General features: G+C 37.9%; 1 pseudogene across 1 annotated transcript; it reads right to left on the reverse strand.

The window, feature by feature from the left end:
• Positions 1-1682: 1682 nt before the first annotated feature.
• LOC308279504 (protein SDA1 homolog) lies at positions 1683-3934 on the reverse strand (annotated as a pseudogene). Its single transcript has 3 exons — positions 3740-3934; positions 2464-3666; positions 1683-2335 (listed from the first exon to the last, which is right to left on the reverse strand). The product of its transcript is annotated as a protein SDA1 homolog (transcript).
• Between the last annotated feature and the right edge of the window lie 2889 nt (positions 3935-6823).

Here is a 6823-nt window from a genome sequence, read left to right on the forward strand (position 1 = left end):
TTATTTGGTCATCTACAGAATCTCCTTCTTCGTCTAGAGTTCCTCTTATGACCCTTTTCTCCCTAGCTTTTGCATATTAGGAATAGCATCCAATTTTTTATTTTTTGTGACTGACTAATCTCACTTAGAAAAATGTCCTCCAGTTCCACCCATTTCCCCGTAAATGATGTGTGTTTTCCTTATGGCTGAGTAAAATTCCATTGTGTACATATCACATACATTTATAATACATTCATCTGTTGATGGGCATCTTGGCTGGTTCCATAGTTTGGCATTGGTGAATTGTGCATCTGTGAACATAGGTACACATGTATTAGTGTGGTAGTTTGTTTTCCTTTTTTGAGTAGATACCCAGAAGTGGTATTGTTGGATCATATGATGGATGTTTGTTCCCATTCTTCTGAGGATCCTCCATACTGTTTTCCAAAGTGTTTGCACTAATTGGCAATATAATCGATAATGTATTAGAGTTCCAACTTTACATCCTGGCCAGCATTTGTTGTTGATCTCAGGGTAGTTTTAATTTGCATCTCTCTGATTGCTAACGATGTTGAGCACATTTTCATGCATTTATTGGCCATTTGAATTTCTTCCTTCATGAAGTATCTATTTAGTTCACTTGCCCATTTTTTGATTGGGAAATTTGTTTCCTTAGTGCTGAGTTTCTTGAGTTCTCTGCATATTCTAGATATTGGTCATCTATCGAGTTGGCAAAAATCTTCTCCCATTGTAATGGCACTTTTTTTTCTGATAGCAGAAATTTTTAATGAGGAAAGGCAAACAATGGACTGAAAATATTACAGAATAAATGGAGCTGAAGGAAAGTGATATAAAGATCATGCAGCTTCTAAGTGACTATTTATACTGAAGCCAGTTTAAAAGTGAGGTCTCAGCAATAACAACAACAAGCCTTTACATAGCATTAAAATATTGAAATCTTTTGGATTAACTAAAAGAACTAAATTGTCTACCCAGAATCTGTACATCAGGGACCTGTTTTCAGCAGATAAGCTTATTTACAAGTAAGAACCTCTTATTCTTGTAACATTGTCCTGTTTTGTTTTAAGAAATATATAACTCCCACCCTTGTAGAGTTGGCCTGTAGAGCATTAGTGACCCCACAGAAATATGAGCCTATCTCTACAAGACACTATTTATAAGGTATCATAACACACTTATATACACTTGCCCCGCCCCAGCTGTGACTGTGCCCTTAGTGAAGGGGTTACGGCTCATTCCATTTTATATCTAGAGTGACAGTAGGTACTTGGCAATTTATTTGCATGAATGTTTAAATGAAAATGATTTTATAACACCACTATTTACATTTTAAACATCACCATCATCATCCATCTCCAAACTGAAACCATGTTTACAGTGGTTTTCACAATATTGCGCTTCTAGACTTTTTTTTTTTTTGTATTGGGGATTGAACCAGGGGCAGTCTACTTCTGAGCTAGACTCTCAACTCTAATTTTTATTTTTTTGTTTTGAAACAGGTTCTCAGTAAATTGCTAAGACTGGCCTTGAATCTGTGATCTTCCTGTCTTAGCCTCCCAAATACTGGTATCACAAGGGTGTGCTATCACACCTGCAGTGGACATTTTAATGTAAACATTCTTGATTTACTAATTTTCAGAGTAATAACACAAACTCTTTGCAATAGAAAACTTGTTTGGAAGTTACTTTATTCTTTTTGTCTTTTTCAAAAGTGCATCTCGTAGAGCCAGCTGCTTTTCTTGGAAGGAACACTTGTTTTCTAAACGGACATTCTGGCTATACCACATCATCATAAAGTTCTTCTGTTTTTTCTTCTCTTTATTTGTGGAACTAGAAAAAGGATTCATTCTGGTTTTCTTTCTCACGAATTCCTTTCGGTCTGTCTTTCCAGCCATTGCAGTTGCCAGTCTTGTCTCCTTGTCTGACTTTGGCTTTTTATGAAGGCATTCAGTGTCCTGAAGAGAAAGTAATTCAGCCCTGCACTCCTCATCACTGTCTATTTCAATATATTTCCTCTTTTGTGCTTTCCCGGGCACAGCGTTGAGTTCTTTCCTCATTTGGGCCATGCGGATATTCTGGAAGTCTTCCTGAGTTAAAACTTGACTCGTGCTGACAGCTGCAGCTTTGGCTTTCCGTTCTTCCTTGGGCATGCTGTTTAGTTTCTTAGAAATTTCTTGGTGTTCTTCATCAGAAGAGTGGTGCACATCAACCCATTCACCATCAGCATCCTCTTCCTCACTGAGACTGGCACTTTCCCATCCATCTTCATCATTTTCAGCATGTTTTTCTTTCTCAATTTTTAGAACCTCTGCTCCTGGAATGTAATCTTTAGCATCTAATTCAAGAAATTAGAACTAATTTCTTGAGTTCTTTCATTGCTTTTTCCAACTTCTTTTGTTTTTGGAGTTCTTCTTTCCTGTGACATACTGCACTAGCAGGTCTCTTGCTGTGGAGCCAATTCACCATATTCTTGTACCCTTGCTTCTACAGAGGCTTCTGTATGTTTACCCCGGAATTTCTTCTGCAACATCTGAAGATTCAGTGTCCGTAAGAGCTGAATCAAAGTCCTAGCTGACATCATTACCATCTTATCTTTGTGTGTCTTATACTGAGCCAAATCTTGGAGGAGTTCTTTAGTCATGGCTAGAGCACATCGAGCTGTTATCTCTTTTATAGCACTGATTCATACTGTCATGACTTCCCCAGAGTTCTTGTTAATAACACAATTGTTGTGTCTGTCATGAGCAATGATCGAATGATCTCAGGGGCATTAGATGATGAGAGTCTTGTGAAGCAAACAGAAGGATCTTTGTTACTTCTCTCTTGTGGGGCTGGATAAACCTTTGCACAAAGGGATAGAAGTTGAAAAGAAAAAGCTCATGAATTCCCACGAATCTGGAGATGAAGTTCATGAGCATGATCTTCACTTCAAACCTCTCCTTAGAGCTCTCTAGTTGCTTTAGTAGTTTTTCCGCAAAATCTTGAGGATCATGAATCAAGTGAATAGCTGAAAAGTTAAACACCTCTGGTCTTTTTCTTCTTCTTTTGTTTCTTGAGTTCTTTCATTGCCTTTTCCAACTTCTTTTTGTTTTTGGAGTTCTTCTTTCCTGTGACATACTGTACTAGCAGGTCTCTTGCTGTGGAGCCTTCATCCTCAGATTCTGAGTCGCTGTTCTGTTTCTCACTGTCATCCTTCCCAAGGAAGAATGTCAAGGTGGCAACTAATATCTTGGTAACTGTAGAAAAACACACAGTTGTGATAACATTGACAGTTTTGGCATCATTCCAGATGTTCCTTCTGTAGAGTTCAATCATCACATCTAAAGATATCTTGGCTGCAGTTGCATTACTATCTCTTAACATGGTATACATAAAATTCTGTAATAGTACATTCACTTTATTGTTCTTGTGTTTTGCATTTATATTCTTGATATCAGTCACAATATGTGTGTATGAAGTCTTTCGTAGAAGCTTATCGTGACAATGCAGAAGTTCAAAGAGCTCTAGCAAACTTGATGGATGGATGAGATTCTTATTTCTCAGCAAGATCAAAACTTTGAAAAATGTCATTCAAAGATCTGGATCCAAGGCAGTATGATTGTAGGAGAGAATATCTTTCAGCTCTTGAGGAAAATTATGGAGATGTTCTGGGTAGCAGTGACCAATCTGTAACAAAGTAAAGGCTTTTCTGAAGTGTCTCTTTCTCTCCTATAATTCAGATGCACTGATTTAGGATGTTCTGTGCCATAAACATCACCAGGTCTGCCAGTTCTTTGCTGGGTTTATTTGGTTATAACTTGAAAATCTCCACATAGGATTGGTAGTGATTATATTCCTGGAGAAACTCCTCGATGTAGACAGGCGGGTCGCGCTTGATCAGATTCTGGAGCTGCGGCAGGTTGCTGGGCAGCTTGTTGTTGTTTCTGTTGGACATGGTGGCGGCCAACTGGAGGAAGGCTTTATTTTTTTAATAATCTAATCATTTATCCCAACTTCAAATTTTTTAATATTACAAAACTACATATATGCTATGGACTGGATGTGTCCTCCAAAATTTCTATGTTGAAACTTAATTGCCAACGTAATAATATGAAGAGATGAAGCCTTTTGGAGGTGATCGACTTATCAGGGAGAAGTTCTCATGAATGGGGTTACTGATCTTATGAAAGCACTGTAGGGAACCTATTAGGCCCTTTTTTGCCTTTCCAATTGTTCTGCCACGTGAGGATTCAGTAACAAGGTCCAAACACTCACTATACACTGAATTTGCTGGCACTTTGAAGTTGGATTTCCAATTCTCCAAATTTTTGAGAAATAAATTTATATCATTTCTAAATTATTCAGTTTAGGGTATTTGTTACAGTAACAAGAACAAACTATGAAAACAGATATTATAGAAAATGACAGTGTCCCATACATCTAGCCCTATAGACAAAATAGCTGTTAAATTGTATCTACACTTAGGAATATTTTTTCTCTCATATATATAATAGCATTAACAATTTTTTGGAGTTTAAGAGAGGATCCAAGGGCTCTAATACATTCTAGGCAAGTATACTGCCACTGAAATATATTCACAGCCCAAAATAATTTTAAGCAAATTATTAGTGCTGTTTTTAACTAGATTTTTTCATTGACCTCTAGATAGCATGAGCCATCTTTCCATAACAGTACATACAGGTTTGTTAATTTTAAAAATATTGTATCTTAGCCAGGCATGGTGGCACATGCTTATTAACTCAGTACTTGGAGGATTATAGGTTTGAGGCCAGCCTCAGGTACTTAGGCCCTCTGCAACATAGTGGGACCCTTTCTCAAAATCTAAAAAGAACACTATGTTAAGTGAAATTAGCTAGTCACAAAAAGTGAAGAGTCATATGTTTTCTGCAATGTGTGCAAGCTAGGGAGTAAGTGGATTGCCAGAGGAACTCCAGATAATGGAGGAGAATCCTCAGTGGAGTCAGGGAGGTCGTCGAAGGGAAATGGGGGAAACTGAGATTCATTAAAGGAATTATTACCATTGACTGTGTGCATATGTAAATATATAAATGTCAATCTCGGTACTCTGTACTGAGATGGGGGAAATGGGGGGGGTGCCCACCAAGTGCTGTGTGCATGTATGTCAACATGATTTGTATTATGATGTGACACTATAATGATGTGACACTATAATGTTCCAATAAACACAAATAACAATTAAAAAGGGGGCAAGAAGTGTAATTTGGAGGTAGAATGTTCCTGGGTTCAATCTCCAGCATAAAAAAACCCATAGCTGGGCATGGTGATACACACTTGTAATCTCAACATTTGGAAGGATGAGACAGGAGGTTCGCAGTTCGAGAACAGTGTCAACTACTTAGTGAAGGCCTCTGCAACTCAGTGAGACTCTGTTTCAAAATAAGGAATTAAAAATAGGGCTGGAGGTGGAGCTTGGATGTAGAATGTCCCTGGGTTTCATCCTCAGTACCACATAAATAAATAAATAAATAAATAAATCCCATACAAATAATTTACAATGGTATATTTTCTCAGTTCCTCTGTGCCTAAGTATTTAAGTCATTTCCAGTTTTTATATTACTAACAGTGTTGCAACAAATATCCCTGTACATAAATCTTTGCACAATTTTGGAGCTATGCTATATGATAAACTTCTAGCACTAGAAATGTTGAACCATAGAGTCTGAAAAATTTTCTATTAATAGATACCACCAAATAGACTGTTGAAAGAGATATATCCATTTACACTTTAAGCTAGGGTGTTCTGGCTTGTCCATACCCTTTTTTAATACTGTCAAACTTTTAAACCTTCTATATTATGAAGGGGAAAAAAGATATCTTATTGTTACAATAATATATAGCCTTTTGTGGTACTGAGGGTTGAACCCAGGGACATTCTACCTCTGAGCTACACCCCATTCCTATTGTATTCTTTTTAATTTTTTTTAATTGGTGCACTGTACTATTACATAATTTTTTTTCTTTATTGTGGTATTGGGGATGGAACCCAGGGGCATTCTACCTCTGAGCTACACCCCCAGCCCTATTTTTTATTCTTTAATTTGAAACAGGGTCTCACTGAGTTGCAAAGGGCCTCACTAAGTAGCTGAGGCTGTCCAAGAACCACAATTCTCCTGTCTCAGCCACCCAAATGCTGGAATTACAAGCATGCACCACCATGCCTGGCTTGTACTCATATATCTTAATGGAGTGCAAGATGGTAGAGATATACATGCATACATCATTAATTTAACCCTTACCCAATTCCCACCCCATTCCCTCCCCATTCTTCCTCTCACTGAGGAAGGCCTTACTAAGTTTATGGTATATATCTTTGTAGAGCTTGTATACAGGAAATAGAGATAGAATTGGACAATAGGTGTTACTTGGGTTTCATAATGACCCTATTCAAGGAACTAGCTGAATCATCCATAAATGGACACAGAGAAGAAAATCTTCATTAGAAAACAAAGACCAGCCAGGTGTGGTAGTGCATACTTGTAATCCCAGCATTGGGGAGGCTGAGACCAGAGGATCACGGTTCGTGGACAGCCTCAGCTACTTAATGAGGCCCATCGCAACTTACTGAGACCCTGTTTCAAAATGAAGAATAAAAAATAGGGCAGGGGGTATAGCTCAGAGGTCAAATACCTCTGGGTTCCATTTCCAGACCCGCAAAAGAAAAAAAAAAAAAGAAAACAAAGACCAACAGAGTACAGTGAATGTGTCCTGGGTCTGCCACTTGGCAATTTCTCTTGTTTCATTCACAATATGTACAGACAACATTCTTCAATTGTTGGGAACAGGGTTGCTAATGCAGTGGCTC

The sequence above is a fragment of the Muscardinus avellanarius genome (assembly GCF_963383645.1).
Source record: "Muscardinus avellanarius genome assembly, chromosome: X".
NCBI classification, from domain to species: domain Eukaryota; kingdom Metazoa; phylum Chordata; class Mammalia; order Rodentia; family Gliridae; genus Muscardinus; species Muscardinus avellanarius.